This window comes from Eubalaena glacialis, chromosome 11 (genome assembly GCF_028564815.1).
Source record: "Eubalaena glacialis isolate mEubGla1 chromosome 11, mEubGla1.1.hap2.+ XY, whole genome shotgun sequence".
Taxonomy (NCBI): domain Eukaryota; kingdom Metazoa; phylum Chordata; class Mammalia; order Artiodactyla; family Balaenidae; genus Eubalaena; species Eubalaena glacialis.
The window spans coordinates 67447155-67463854 of NC_083726.1; the positions used below are offsets into that span (position 1 = coordinate 67447155).

General features: G+C 40.8%; 1 long non-coding RNA gene across 1 annotated transcript in view; it reads right to left on the bottom strand.

The window, feature by feature from the left end:
• LOC133101595 (uncharacterized) overlaps nucleotides 1-16356 on the bottom strand; it is a 30100-nt gene extending 13744 nt beyond the window's left edge. Inside the window, exons 1-2 of the long non-coding RNA XR_009702662.1 lie at nucleotides 16317-16356; nucleotides 15283-15353 (exon numbers count right to left, since the gene is read on the bottom strand). This is a non-coding gene — a long non-coding RNA (uncharacterized LOC133101595). The remainder of the gene's footprint in view (nucleotides 1-15282; nucleotides 15354-16316) is intronic.
• Nucleotides 16357-16700: the final 344 nt, after the last annotated feature.

Sequence of the window (16700 nt, forward strand, 5' to 3'; positions counted from 1 at the left end):
ATGAGCTGCACAGCTGCCCCCTCTGTCTTCCTCAAGGACAGTCGCATCTCCACCCCAGCTTCTCTGATTCAGAACTAGAGGATGGTACGTGACTTCCAGAGCATCCTCAATTCTCATTTCTGAGTTTCCTCCAACCCAGCTATTTAGAGAGGTCTTTTTCTGCACAGAAGACTCACTCACAGGGAATGCAGCTGGAGGCAGGGGAGGAGTCTGACTTTCTTTCCAAGCCTTTGCCTGTTAGAATCCTGCCAGGTAAAAATCTGAACTGATAATTATAGGCCAGCACATCATTGTTTCCATGACCATAGACCACTATTACCATCAGTAAAGTGTCTCCAGCTTTTTAATGACAGCAGCATAGCAGTACTCAATGTGTCTTAGTTGAACTGAGTTAGAGTTTTTTTTTTAATAAAAAGAGAACACACATAATAGCATGCCCACTTATATAGAACTTATTACGTGTTAAGCAGTATTCTGAATGTTTTACAGATATTAACCAAAGTAACCCTAACAATCTGTGATGTAGACAGGTAATGTCATTCCTACTTTACAAATATTTATTTATGATTATCTTATAATGAGAGATTTTGTAGTTTGCTCAAGATCACACAAGTTATAAATGGTAGAGAAGAAATCCAAACTGGGCAGCATTCATGCTTTTACCACTAATCTATACCAATTACATTTTTATGTAATAAAACGAATATATTTGCATGGAAAATATCTGAAAGGTTGTATATGCCAAACGTACACAATTGTTATATTAGAATGGTGAATTTCTAATACTTTTTCTTACTTATTTTTTGATTAAGTGAATTTTCTAGTTTTATACTTTTTCAATTAAAATGTTTCACTGTAGTTCTGGGTAAGGTGAAATAAGCATATTCCATCCTGTGCCTCCACTAAATGTAGCTACGGAACCCGGACAGAATGCATGGTACAGCTAGTAGGTGATTCTCAAAAGTAAATAGTGGTAGGAGGATCAGGAAAGAAGACCAGGATTCAAAGTACCATTGAATAGGCTGTCAGTTTGCTATTTTAACCCTGGTATCTCCTTGGACTCAAGTAAGCCTGAACTTGGAAGGACGTAAAGAGAGAGAGCTCTAGAAGCCTTCTAGCTCAGCTCAAAGAGCAAGCATGGGGGTTTCTCATGCTCAGAAAGAGTAGGGGAACTCATGGTGTTTTGTTTGTTTGTTTGTTTTTGCTTTATTTTCTCTTTTCTTCATTTTCTTTCTCCCCAGTTCCCCAGCAATCCTGCAGCAGTGACAGGCCCAGTGACCTAAACTCTCAGGAAGAGAGAACTTTCTCTCCAAGTGAAGGAACTGAGGTCTCAAGAAAGGGAAAACAAGCCCCTGTTGTTTTCTTCATTCTTTCTCTCCTTCCACTCCCCTCCCATCTGTGCCAAAGGTGGTACAGTCATGGCAAGTGCACGGTAGAACAGAGTAGCTAAAGCCTCAGGTTTCTGGCCTGAAGACCATAAGGGGGAAGCCCAATGAACTTAAAAGTACCAGGGAGATTGCAAAGAGAGGAATTTTGGAACATAAGTCCATAAAAGTTCTTTATGAAATCCTAGGCTTACCTCTGAAAGTGGATCCAATCCTAAACACCACCAAAGACTTTGAGAACTGAACTAAAGAGTAAACCTCTATCCAGATCCTGGCCTGGCTGTTACATGGTGCATCCACAGGACATATCTGAACAGCACAGCAAAGGCTTTGAAAGGAAAACTGATCGTGAAACCACAACCAAAAGAACTTTCCGTCATAACCATTGTCTGCTGAAACAAAAATAACATAATCCACAGGATTTAGAAAAGACCCAGAGTCTCATAGCACAACATTTAAAACATCTAGTGTATAATCCAAAATTACTGAGCATATGAAGAATCAGGAATATCTCAACTCAGATGGGAAAAAAATGATGAGTACACATCAAAGCCAAGAAGGCCCAGATGTGGAAACTATCTGACAAAGACTTTAAAATGCTCCAAGCAATAAAGGCAAGTACTCATGAAGTGAATGAAAATAGAAAGTCTCCCCGAAGAAAATAGAAGATATAAAAAGAGAATTAAATGGAAATTTTAGAACTGAAAAATAGAATAACCATAAAAGAAAATCTCACTGGATAGACTTAATAATGTAACGGAGGCAACAGAATAACGAGTTAAAAAGTTAGTGGAATTGAAGATAGATCGATAGAAATTATCTATCTGTACAACAGAGGAAAAAGAAAAGGAACAGAGCCTCAGGGACTTGACTGTCCTCAGAGACGATACCCAAAGGTCTAACATTTATGTCATCAGAGTCCCAGAAGGAGAGGAGAGAGTATGGTGCAGAAAAATTTTTTGAAAAAATCATGGCTGAACACTTTCCAAATTTAGCAAATGACATAAACCTATAGATTCAAGAAGCTCATAATTCCAAATAGGATAAATTCAACGAAGTCTATGCTCAGACATCATAATCAAACTGCTGAAAACTAAAGGCAATGAAACAAAATGTTGAAAACGGACAGAGAGAAAAGATGCCTTACTTATGGAGGAACAGTAATTTGAACGACTGTGGATTTCTCATCAGAAATCATGGAGGCTAAAAGGAAGTATCACATTTTTAAAATGCTGAAAGAAAAGAACCTAGAATTCTATATGTAGGTCAAATATCCTCCAGAAATGAAGGTGAAATAAAGACATTCTCAGATGAAGGAAAATTAAGAGAATTTATTGCTGGCAAACTGACTCTGATACCTGAAAGAAACTCGGAACATCAGTGCTTTAAAAAGAGCAACATAGGGCTTCCCTGGTGGTGCAGTGGTTAAGAATCCGCCTGCCAATGCAGGAGACACGGGTTCGAGCCCTAGTCCAGGAAGATCCCACATGCTGCGGAGCAACTAAGCCCGTGCGCCACAACTACTGAGCCTGCGCTCCAGAGCCGGTGAGCCACAACTCCTGAAGCCCGTGCGCCTAGAGCCCGTGCTCCGCAACAAGAGAAGCCACCGCAACGAGAAGCCCGTGCACGGCAATGAAGAGTAGCCCTGCTCGCCGCAACTAGAGAAAGTCCACGTGCAGCAACGAAGTCCCAACGCAGCCAAAAATAAATATATGAAAAAAAAAAGAAGAATATAAATGAAAATTAACTGGGTATACCTAATAGACTGAGCTCTTTAAAAAGTGAAGTTTGAAAGCAAAAAATATGAAATTGTCTGATTGGTGTGAATGTATGTTGATATAATATGTAATAAAGTGCCAACGTAAAAGGGGGGGGAGACAAAGGGACCTAAAAGATGGTAAGATTTCTACATTCCATAAGAAGTGGTAAAATAATAATTCTAAGTAGACTGTCAAAAGTTAAGTATGTATATTGTAAGCCCTAAAGCAACACTTAAAAGCTATACAAAGAGATATGGAAAAAATCAGAGTAGACAAATTAAAATGGAATACTATAAAACATTCAAATAGCTCAAGAGAATGCAGAAAAAGAGAAAGAGAAAAACAACAGCAACAACAAAAAACAGAAGGAATAAACAGAAAATAAATATTAAACTTATGTCTTAGGGGTGCATGTTTAGGTGGTGAAACTCTAAAGCAAAGTAAGGAATTGATTATTATTCAAGCCAGGACAGTGCTTACTCTGGGAAAGGAGGAAGAGAGGCGGTTGCAGTTGAGAAGGGGCACACAGGGGTCTTCTGGATACTGGAAATAGTCTGGTTTTTGACCTAATGGTGATTTCATGGGTGTTTACATCACAACGATTTGTTAAGTTGTATATTTGTCTTGTGCACTTTCCTGTATTTGCCTATTTCTCAGTAAAATGTCATAGAAAAAGTGAATATTTAGAAAATTTTAAATGTTACTTTCTTTAGAGAGAATTCTTTCTTTAGAAAGAATACTTTAATACCTTACTCCTCATAACTTCCTATATTTTTAATATTAACACTAACAATTAATAAATAGGTGAAGTAAAGAATTGCCCTCTGGAGTTTTATTGTAATCAAACCAAAATCATGGGTTTAGCTACTCAGCATGGAACTTACTTAACTCCTGAGTTTTGGTTTTCTCACCTGCACAGTGAGGGGTGGGATAGAAAGTCTCTTCTGGCTGTGGATGGGGCCCTCGCACAGGGAATAACACAGGGTATCAGCCAGCAATCTCCTTAGTCTGTTCTCAGCTTCAATCCAAACCCTTTCTGATTAAAAAAGTGTCAAAAATTAGCCTTAATAACCTAAAAGCTTTTTATATAATTTCCTTAGAAGATTATTTATAGTAAAGCCATTTAATATCATTAAGATAATTCCATGTGCGTCTTTTTTTAAACTTATCTTAATTCCAGTGTCTTTTTTTTTTTAACATATTTATTGGAGTATAATTGCTTTACAATGGTGTGTTAGTTTCTGCTTTATAACAGAGTGAATCAGCTATACGTATACGTATATCCCCCATATCTCTTCCCTCTTGCGTCTCCCTCCCACCCTCCCTATCCCACCCCTCTAGGTGGTCACAAAGCACCGAGCTGATCTCCCTGTGCTATGCGGCTGCTTCCCACTAGCTATCTATTTGACATTTGGTAGTATATATAAGTCCATGCCACTCTCTCACTTCATCTCAGCTTACCCTTCCCCCTCCCCGTGTCCTCAAGTCCATTCTTTACATCTGCATCTTTATTCTTGTCCTGCCCCTAGGGTCTCAAAATGTCTTTCCTACATTTTTAGGTTTCATCTCCTTAAAACAGTGTTTAAAGTAAAAATTTAAATCAAAGGGCCAATAGGAATTTGGATAAACAAGCATGGATAGAAAATTAAAAGTGTGTAAAAGTCCCATAACTAAATCCTAATTTATATCAGTACTGTGGAGAAAACATAAAGCTATGTAGATAGCCTTCAGCAAAAGTGAGTATAATCACCTCAACTCTTTTTTTCTAGAATTGGAAAAAATGACTTAAAGTTTGAATTTTTATTATAAGTACTCATGTATTCTAAAATTTTAAAAGGTCTTACTTTGGGAGAGATATGAGGTTTTTCTAAAATATATAGTATAGTAGCCTATCTTTGTGTTCTATTATACATGATAAAGTTTTAAATTTGTATGTAGTAAAATGTAGAATTCCTTACTTTGTGATTCCTTTTAATCTTTTCTGTGCCTAGAAAGTAGTTCCTCATTCATTTCTCATTCACCTAATTAATCTCTTTCATTTATTTAATAAATATTGAGCATCTAATATGTGAGACACTGTTCTAGGTATACATCAGAAAACAAAACGGACAATATTTCCTGCCCTCATGGACCTTACTTGTAGAAGTAGTAGACAAAAAACATAATTAATAAGTATATTATATGATGTATTAGAAGGTAGTAAGGGCCATGGGGAAAAAACCAGAGTGGGGTTATGGAAACCAATAGTGTCGGGACAAGGGCTGGGAGGTGGGAGCTTGTAATTATAAACAAGGTGATCAGAGTAAAACTCATTTGAAGAGGTGACATTTGAAGAAGATGCTTAAAGGAGGCCATGAATAAGCCATGTAGATATTTGGGGGAAGAACATTCTAGGTGAAGGGAACAGCATGTGCAAAGGCTCTGAGGTCAGAGGGTGCCTGGAGTGTTCAAGGAACAGCATGGAGTCCACCATGGCTGGAGGAGAGTGAGAATGTGGGAGATTAACCTAAGATGTGGTCAGAGAGGTAGGGGGTCTCTTGTGTGACATTGTAAGGACTCTGACATTTACTCTGAATAAAATGGGAGCCATTGGAAGGTTCATGATCTAAATTGGGTTTTGACAAGGTCACTCTAGCTGTTCTTCTGAAAATAGACTGTAGGGAGACAAGATTAGAGTGACCTGGTAAGAGGCTATTACAATAATCCTGGCAAGATGTGATGTTGGCCCGGACCACAGTTAACAGTGGAAATGGTAACAAGTGGACAGATTTTGGATATATGGTCAAGGTAGGATTCCAATAGAAGAATGGATTTTTTATCAACTGAGATGAAGAAGAGTATAGGTGGAGGAGGGATGGATAAGATTAGTTCAGTTTTTGACATCTTAAATTAGATGCCCATTTGATATTAAATGACAATGTTGAGTAGTATACTGGACTGAATAGCAAAATCATTTCCACTCAGAACCTCAGAATATGGCCTAATTTGGAAATAGGACCTTTGCAGGTTTAATTATTTAGATTAAATTAATCATACTGGTTTAGGATGAGTTCTAAATCCAGTGGCCGGTGTCCTTATAGGAAGGCCATGTGAACACACAGGGACACACAAGGGAGGATGCAATGTGAGGACAGAAGCAGAGATTGGAGTGATGTGTCCATAAACTAAGATATGCCAAGGATTGCCTGCAACTACCAGATGCCTTGGGAGAGACATGGAACAGCTTCTCCCTCAACGCCTCCAGAAGGAACCAACCCTGCTGACACCTTGATTTCAGATGTCTGGCCTCTGAACTGTGAGAGAATAAATTTCAGTTTTATGACACCCAGTTTGTGGTAATTTGCTAGGGTAGCCCTAAGAAACTAACATAAGCAGCCAGGTGAAAACATGAGTGAAGTTTAGGGAAAATACCTGGACTGGAGATATACATTTGTGTGTAGAGACCATATGGATAATATTTAGAGCCATGAAATTCAATTGCAAGTAAAATGATATAAATAAGCTGGAGAAGAGGACCAAATACTGAGCCCTGGGACCCTCAATATTCAGTTTGAGAAGATGAAGAGGAACCATGTAAGGAAAGTGACCAACGCAGTAGGAAGAAAACCATGAGTGTGGTATCCTTAAGTTGAATAGTCTTTTTAGACTTGATTCAGCTAAATCAAGCAAGACAAAAAATTGGAAATTAGCATTGAACTGATTAATACAGTGGTCATTTGGAAAATTTAATAAAGAGAGTTTTGCTGGAGTTTTGGCAGATAAAGCCTGATTTGGAGTGGATTTAGGGGAGAATGTGGGAAAGAAATTGTAAACAATGATTGTAAACAAGACAAGTAGCAAAACAATGTCATTTTGCTTTAAAAAAGAGCAGTCAAAATAGGGTTTATGGAAAAATAAGTGGGGTCATGAGAGAGCTATTTTAAAATGGGAAAACTAACAGCATATTTATATGAAAAAGGGAGTGATCCAGGTGAGAGATGAAAATCGATCCGTGTAGGAGATTCAGGGAATGAGTGATGTCCTTGGATAGGGAAGAAGGGATGAGATCTGGGGCTACACTGTCCGGTATGGGAACCACAGGTGGCTTCTGAGCACTTGAAATGCGGCGAGTCCAAAGTGAGATGTGCTGTAAGCACAAAATACACACCAGATTTCACAGGCTTAGTACGAGCAAATGAATGTAAAATATCAGAGGCATTGTGACATCAACATGTGACAATATGCACAGAGTATTGCCAACCAGGGAAGCTCAGGTGTTTGGTTTTTACTGAGGTCCATTACATAGACGTGATTGATCAATTGCCCACGTGGTCGATCTCAGTGTTCAGGCCCCTGATCCCGGGAGACCCAAAGCCTCGGCCCTGAGTTCTGTGGTTGGTCTTTCTGGCGTGGCCTGCCCTACCCTAAATCACATTATAAGACTATCTACTGACCCAGGAGAAGAAAGACAGCAGAGATCACCTCCCAGCAGCTGGTGACAAAGGTCAGACCTCTTGTGATGGAGGTTAATTCTTCATTACACAGGGCCGCTGACATCTCTTTGCTTCCTGTGTAGTGAAGAAGAGAACTCAAGAGCTTCAGCTCAGGGGATCAGACTTGTAGCAGAGAGAGATCACTTTGGCGGTGCCTGAAAGGCTCTGCTCTTCAGTTCTCCAAGGGGAAAGGAGCTCACCCCGCATTGGAAAAGCCCTTAACCAATCAGTAGCACAAACAGCGTACTCCAGGAGGCCTCAGTTCAACCTGAATCACACTGAGGAAATTGCCCTTAATGTGTCATCCAAATTTTATGTAGACCCAAATGTTTCATTTAAATGTAAAACAAAAATAACAGAGTGTATCTGAGTAAAATGTGCCTCTCTTCCAATCATGCTGTTCTTTCCCTAGCACTCAAAATTCAAACCCTGCTGAGAAGTTACCCTACATCACCTTCCCAGCCAGCAAAACTCCCATTAGAGAAAGGCAACTATTTTTGAATCATTTCTCCAGTACATTACAGATACAAAGACAATCAGTCAATGACCAAGAACTAACTTTGTGACAGGCACTAGACTAGCACTCTTGCAGGAAGGGGGATCCCTTCTAGGGCCCGAGAGCGGGCTCTTGTCTAACACTCGGAAATGAATTGTCCCAGGAGACACACGTGTTGACAAAGCAAGGACTTTATTGGGAAGGAGCACCCGGGGGGAGAGCAGGAGGGTCAGGGAACCCAGGAGGGCTGCTCTGCCACGTGGCTTGCAGTCTTGGGTTTTATGGTAATGGGGTTATTTTCCGGGTTGTCTCTGGCCAATCACTCTGACTCAGGGTCCTTCCTGATGCACGCATCACTCAGCCAAGGTGGATTCCAGCAAGAAGTATTCTGGGAGGTGGGTAGGACATATGGACTGGGGTCTCCTCTCTCCTTTTGACCTTTCCTGAATTCTTCTGGTTGGTGGTAACTTGTTAGTTCTGCATTCCTTACCAGTACCTCCTGTTTAAGATAACTCATGCAAGTGGTTTCTATAAGACCTGGCCAGGGTGGGCAGTTTGAGTTAGTGATTCCCCTAACGGCACCGTGAAGAACACAGGGGCGAATCAGTGAGGCATCCTGCCCTCTGGGATCTGACAGTCTAGAAAGGCGGGAAACACACACAAGAATAACCTGGGGGTAGAGGGAGAGGTGGCGCCACACAGACCTACAGGGAAGGGAAATGACAATTTCTCCCTCAGAGCCTGGAACACAGGCCCATGCTTTGTCCTTTCCAAGGTGGAGAAGCCTTTCTCTCTGTGACCTAGTCCTAGAACATCTATTTTCCTTTTAAATTGAAACCAAGCCCAGGAGGCTGCAGGGCCCTCCTGGGTACAAAAGCACCTAGGTGCCCTCCATTTCTTGTTTGTATAAAAAGACTTTAGTCTCCTAGGTCTTTCCTGAGTTCTAAAGAGCAGACTTAAGCAGTTACTAACTAGGGACATGAGGGAATGCAGAAACAAAGGAAAAACAGGCAAGAAATAATAGTTCAGTGATAAAACAGAGTTCCTCCTCAAGGTGAAACCACACAGATTAGGACTTGAACCCACGGGCTGGGACTCGAACCCAGCCAGAACCCAGACTGGGACTTGAACCCACTGTCTTTTAATTGAGATCATACACCTAGTCTCTGGACTTAATGAAGCCCAGGTTCTTTATGTCTCATCGCAGAAAGAATTCAGTGAGAGACAAAGTGATAGGTAAGAAGTGGATTTATTTAGAGAGATACGCATTCCATTGACAGAATGCATTCCATCTCAAAAGGTAAGAATGGCCTAGGGAGAGATATACTCCACAGACAGAGTATGGGCCATCTCAGAAGGCAGGCGAGAGGCCCTGAAATATAGGGTGGTTAGTTTTTATGGGCTGGGTAATTTCATACGCTGATGAGTGGAAGGATTATTCCAACTATTTTGGAGAAGGGGTGGGGATTTCCAGGATTTGGGCCACCATCCACTTTTTGGCCTTTTATGGTCAGCCTTGGAAATGTCATGGGGCCTGTGGGTGTGTCATTTAGCATATGCTAATGTATTACAACGAGCATATAATGAGGCTCAAGGTCTACTGGTAGTTGAATCTTCCACCATCTTGGACCTAGTTGATTCTAACCAGTTTATGTTGTATCCACAAGGGCTATGTCATTCTTTTAAAGGTTGTGCCCTGCCCCCTTCCCCCCTGTTTCAAAGGGATATACATAACACTCTGATACATATCTGAGTTGAGTTCCTGCAGAACTCAAAGATATATTATTATGCCTATCCCTTGAGGAGGAACTAGGACTCTACCTTATCACTACACTATTGTTTGACTGCCTTTTTTTCCTGTTCTTGCATTCCTTTGTTCCCTTAAGATCATTAATTACTGAGACTTTTCAAGGGCAAACATTGCAGCCAGGCTTAGATCACAAAAAGTCTTAGGCCAAAATGGCTTCTCTTATGTCAAGAAAGCCGTTCCTGGTTCTCTTTCTCCAGGGACCTGCTAACCTATCTGCTTACGGTTCTACCTCCCCTTGTTTCTCTCCACCTTCAGCGGAAGCTTTCTCACCTCTGTCAAACCCTGCAAGCGAGCACCGCCAACAACACCCTGCACAACTCAAGTGTGTTACTATTACTTTGAGCAGGTGAAACCGTGCAACTCAGATTGCGACTTGAACCTGCAAGCCGGGACTGAGATCACACACCAGACCAGATACAGACACACTGAGACCGGTGATGGCGTTCAGGACATGGACCTCAAAATATGGCTCCTTCGTATATTGAATATATTAAGCTGAAAGAGTTTGAGAAAATGACAGAAACAGGAATGTTATTCTGAGCTCAGAGTAACATTCACCTCACCCTGCTTCCCTGAAACAGGTCATAAACCTCTCACGTGAGACATCCCCTCCTTGTACCTGGAGGAAAGGAACATCCTTGTCTCTAAAACAAGACAAAAGGACGCCGAGAAGAATCCTAACAGATAGGTCTTGCTAAGTTGCCCCAGTTACTACACTTACCTCATACTCCTTGCCCTATCGTACCCCCCACGACGGGTTTTGTGGTAATGGGGTTATTTTCTGGGTTGCCTCTGGCCAATCACTCTGACTCAGGGTCCTTCCTGATGGCGCACGCATTAAAATACTTAAAATATTAAAAATATTTTAAGCCAGCATTAAAATACTCAAGTCTAACTCTTTCTTCGGGTCTTCATTTCCTTACGAAGACCTCCGTGTCCCATAAAACTTATATTAAATACATTTGCATACTTTTCTCCTGTTAATCTGTCTTTGTCAGTTTAATTTTCAGACCCAGCCAAGGACCCTAATAGGGTCCAGGATAACTTTTCCTCTCCTACACCAGAGTCACTTGCTCCTCTCTGACTGTGGATGCTCCATGGTCAGCGTGGTCATCACCCCATAGTGTAGCCCCTAATTATTTGCTAATTGCTTCACGTGGATATGTTTGGTGTCTCCAATTGCACTGTGTAGGTCTTAGCCTGACTAGTTCTTTCTCATCATTCATGTCTCCGCTTCAATGGGACCCTGAGGAAGGACTTCCCAGCCCACCCTAACTAAAATACACCCACCTCAGGCATTCTCTCCCTTTAGCTTGTGACATTTTCTTCATTCATTGATCACTATCTGAAGTGATTTTTATTTATTCATTTACATGTTATTTTCTGTCTTCACCAGCCACCCCAATGTTGGTTGTTTATAAAAAGCAACTGTTTTGTCTGTCTTGTTCATCCCTGTATCTCCAGGATCTCATCATGTTTTCAACAGTCCATATGCATCCATTGCAAGTTCACGTATGAGATATAGTCAGTGCCCTGTGTGTATATGTTGGAGGAAAGGGAGGGGTGTTGGAATACAACAATGGGATCCTCGCCTCCACATGGATTACAGTCCAAGTTTAATCCATACTTGAATGATTTTGGATTAAGCAAATAGGTGTTATAGATTAAAAGCACATGTTCCTATACACACTACCATATATAAATTAGATAACCAACAAGGACCTACTGTACAGCACACGGAACTCTACTCAACATCTTGTAATAACCTATAAGGGAAAAGAATCTGAGAAAGAATATATATATGTAAAAAAAATATATATATGTAAAAAAAAGCACATGTTCATATATAACTAAATGATGCCCTGATTGTTGATCATTTTAAGTCTCACAACCTTAATTAGAATACTTATAATTAGTAATTAAACTGCACTTTATTTATTTGTTTTTTTAAATTTTTTTTAAAGAAATTGAGTATTTTTATATTATTCTTGGAAAGACATAGATAGTATGTAAAGTATTATTTTTTTTTTAATTTATTTTTTGGTTGTGCTGGGTCTTTGTTGCTGCACGAGGGGTTTCTCTAGTTGCAGCGAACAGGGGCTGCTCTTCACTGGGGTGTGTGGGCTTCTTATTGCGGTGGCTTCTCTTGTTGTGGGGCGCGGGCTCTAGGCGCGTGGGCTTCAGTAGTTGTGGCACACAGGCTCAGTAGTTGTGGCTCGTGGGCTCTAGAGCGCAGGCTCAGTAGTTGTGGCGCATGGGCTTAATTGCTCCACGGCATGTAGGATCTTCCCAGACCAGGGCTCGAACCCATGTCCCCTGCATTGGCAGGTGGATTTTTAACCACTGTGCCACGAGGGAAGTCCCTATTTTTTTTTTTTTAGCAACATAATTTTTTTTTTATTGGAGTAAAATTGCTTTACAATGTTGTGTTAGTTTCTGCTGTACAATGAAGTGAATCAGCTATATGTATACCTATATCCCCTCCCTCTTGGACCTCCCTCCCACCCCCACCCCTCCATAAACTGCACTTTGGAAGAGAGAATTTTTATTTTTTTATTTTTATTTATTTTATTTTTTTAATTTAATTTATTTTTTTTATACAGCAGGTCCTTATTAGTCATCAATTTTATACACATCAGTGTATACATGTCAATCCCAATCGCTCAGTTCATCCCACCACCATCCCCACCCCCCAGCCGCTTTCCCGCCTTGGTGTCCATACGTTTGTTCTAAAAGAGAGAATTTTTAAATTCTGGATTTCCTTTTCTAATTTTTCCAAATTCGTGAAGTTTTAAATTATAAATTGGTGAGAATTCTATGTAGGGTTAAATTCCTGATTCAACTCTCCTTTGAAGAATTTTATCTGATGAGGCTGGAATGGAAATAACAATTGTGGGGAGAGGGAGGGCTGTCAAATAAAATTTTCATTTGTTTATTTAGGTCTTCCCTTTCCTATTATCGTCTAGTGTGACTTTTTATAGTTGTTTGTGTCCGGGAAGTTCCATTTTCATCAGCTGACCCTGACCTCTATACTGGTTCAATTCAGCTGCTATTTATCAGGCAAATGTTTACAGAGTTCACAGCACCAAACCAGGCGGGAGCCAAGCCATGGACGGAGAGTCTCTGCTCCTGAGATAAGGGGTCATATCATCCGTGTGCCTTTTTACACTTTGACTAAATGATTCTTTTGGCCTTTGAATTATCTGCTTAGTTGTTTAGCTTTTGCTGGCATTCAGTATTTGTGAGTGGGAAACGGTTGCAGATATTTCTGAGATGTGAAAAATCTCACCTACCTACTTTGGTTTAAATGGTTCTAGATTGCACAGTACTAATGAATATGGCTGTTCATTCATACAAAACAATAAAATGGAACTCTCCATTCACGTAGAAACAGGTCTGGAAGGGTACCCAGAATGCTCTCTGGGGAAGAAGCAAGATTTGAAAAGGAGAGCGAAGGCTTTACCTTTGAAGTTTGAATTTTTCATAACTTTTGTATGTTATTTATATAATTAAAATAATTTTAAAAAATAAGTTTGAGAGAGAAAAATACAAGATAAATGTCATAGTCTCAGATTCTAGACCAAGGTTGGAAATAAGAGAAAATCTCAACTCTCAATGAGATTGTACACATTTTCATTGAAACTCGACAACCAGTAGAAAGGGGAGAAGTGATCCTGGCCGTCTTTAGTGATTCCTTTGTAAGAAGCTGTCTGTTCCCAGCAGATGTTTTATTGATGACTCACAGTCTGTAGCTCATTCCCCAAGCGCTCTCAATTCCCTACCGAGAGTCTTTCCATCTCTGCCTGACGCTGCCTGCCCCCTACTCTACGAAGCTAGCATCTTGTGCCACTGAAAGTTTGTGATCTTTCCTACGGCTGCTGACCTGATATTGATGGGAGATAAATTTTCATTCTTGTCAGTCACCCTGCCAGCCAAGCCCCTAGCCCCTCCTAAAGGAACTAGGTGTACTCACGACTCTTCTGGGGTGACTGGACCAGGCTGAATCCCTAACTCAAGGGCAGTCAAAACATAGAGGCTGGTTCACTGTCCATGATATGCTGGCATGAAAAGCCTTTCCAAACAAGGATCAGTTGGCTTCAGCCATCTAACTTTCAGGAGTTAGAATTAAGAAACACTGAGAAAAGGGGGCAGTTTGCAGTGAGAGTTGTTCAGATTATGTAAAAGAAAGAGGCCTTGAAGTAGAGCAGAGGCCGTGAGGAGTCACGAGCAAGCTGAACTTGAGAGAAAGCAGACTCAATGGGCACATGGGTGCTTTCAGAAAATATTGTGAGTGAAATGTGGGAAAGGCAGTTGAGAGTGAAAGAGAATCAGAGATGCCTAGAGGAGCAAACCTGCAGAGAGTAAGCAGGGCACGTTCCAGAAGACCCAGGAACTCCACCACCTGAGCTCCCAGAAGATTCTCAGCATCTCGACGAGTTTCTCATTGCAGTCCCCTTGAGCCTGGCTCTGACACCATTCTAACCTTCCTGAAACCTGGGTGTTCTGCTTTTCTGGGGTTCTCTGAGACTTGACCACGAGGCTGAGATCACTGCTTCCTCATTTCTATAAGACTAGATATAGCACATTCTTCATTACTTGAGGTGACCTGAGTCTTTTTTTTTTGGCTGTGCCGCGCGGTATGTGGGATCTTAGTTCCTCAACCAGGGGTCAAACCCGCGTCCCCTGCATTGGAAGCACAGAGTCTTAACCACTGGACAGCCAGGGAAGTCCCTGAGTCTTATTCTTAAAATTTAGAGAGCCTAACTCAAATGGTCCCCTCAGCACAGAAGGTGGAATGGGCACAGCTGAGCATCATGGAAAAGGCATGGTCTTCCAAGCACACAGATCTGAGCCGCAGGCCAGGATCTGCCACGTGTGTGCTGTGAAGCTTTGGGCAAGTTACTTACCTACTTACCTACTTCTGAGACTTGTCCTTCCTACCAGGAAATGCCTATTGTTCAGGACTGCCATGAGGCCCAAGAATGGTTTATGTCAACAGCTGGAGTAGTGCCCGCCACAGCACTCAGTACAAGTTCATGCCCTTCCTTCTCTCTGGATGCTTCCTGTCTTGTGCAATAAAGCCCGACCTGCCCATCGCCCTTCAGGGACAACAGCTATGGTTAAAATTGTCTGCTTCCTGTCTCCCTGGGTCCTGCTGTTTAACTCCTTTACGCTCACACACTTAAAGAGTGGAAGTCAATCTGGTCTAAGCCATAAACATGGATTTGTGGTCAGAGTTTGGGCCCATTTCATTTGATAGCTACCAAGAGTTCATTAGAAGAATATGGTCAGAAGCCCACTATAATGCAATCAATTGCACAGGGCATCGGGGACCAAGAGTTACCTTTCTTATACCTACCTTCAGTGAGGCTGCCATCAACAAATATTTCTGTGCAAGGTACTGCCAAGATCGGAGGACCACAGCATTACCTGTGATGCGTTGTGGCACAGTGATTGAGTCACAGTAAGTTTTTTTCAAATTTCACTTATTTAGGATTTGCAAATGTATGCTGGTTATTTGAACAGTGTAATTAAACATTGTAAAAATGGTGCTTAACTCTCTTAACCAGATCTTAACTAGGACTAACTAAGATTTAATCTAAAAATGTCTCCTGCATGGGCCCATAGTGTCCTGCTCCTAGACAGGGCTCATTAAGGATTTATGGACAAGTGACTCAGTAGCTGCTCTGGCTGCTGCAGGAATCAGCAAACATCTGCAAAGCTTGCTGAGCTAAACAGGAGTATTACTATGTAGAAAAATATATGGTGGTATTGTGATTATGGTGGGACCAAATTACCCTAAAATCATAACATTTAAGAGGCACCCAAACATATATTCTTCCTGAGAAACTAATCTGCTTATTTTCCCTGCTCGGACCTCTTTTTCCTGCAAGCCTTTAGACTATAATTTTTTTTAAGGGACCTGTATAAATCTCAGAGAAGTGGCTTTCTGTGCCCTGCTGACCTCTTTCTCTCAAAACAAAACAAGCAAAAGAAAACACAGACCAGAAAACTGAGCATCCTCAATAATCTAACCAGGCAACATGAAATATGAATATTCCACAAGCATCATCAATTATTTCTTAGGCATAAAAGACAAGTGCAAACGTAATTATTCCTCCAACTTAAAGATCTGCCTTAAAAAAAACAAACCACAGCATCAATAATTCTCTAACAACAATGAAATGAGGAAATCTTTTATGAAAAACCAATGAGCAAACTTGATAGATCATTCACCCTTCCTACCATGCACAGGTGTTCCCCCCAAATATATAAATCCCAATGTGAATAAAGAACAACATATCTTCTGCAGGAAGATCACTATGACTCTCTGTTCAGTAATGGAAAGTTAGATAAGATAGAGATAAATCTAGAACCTAAAATAATACTTACATCCTCTGGGAGCCCTTGTCATCTGTAATGTAATATACACATGTGTTCTGTGCCTTTGTCTAGAGAGCTGCGCAGAACCTGTTGAAATCAGTAAAAATGTTGTTAATTAAAAAAATAAAATGATGGACTGACTTTTCAAATTGAAACCCTTCATATGAGAAGTTCCATAACAAGGAACAATCCATAACAGCCTGCTTAGGTGGCATCCAAACGCCAGTACTCAAGGGGAGAAAAATGCATCATCAAGAAAAGGTCAAGTTAAACTTGAAGAATAAGAAGAATAAGATATGGCATGTAATTACCATCTCCCAACTTGATATTTAGTTGTTAGGTAAGTACCATCAGAGAAGATAATAGATGGAAAGGAACACCTTAAAGGGGAAG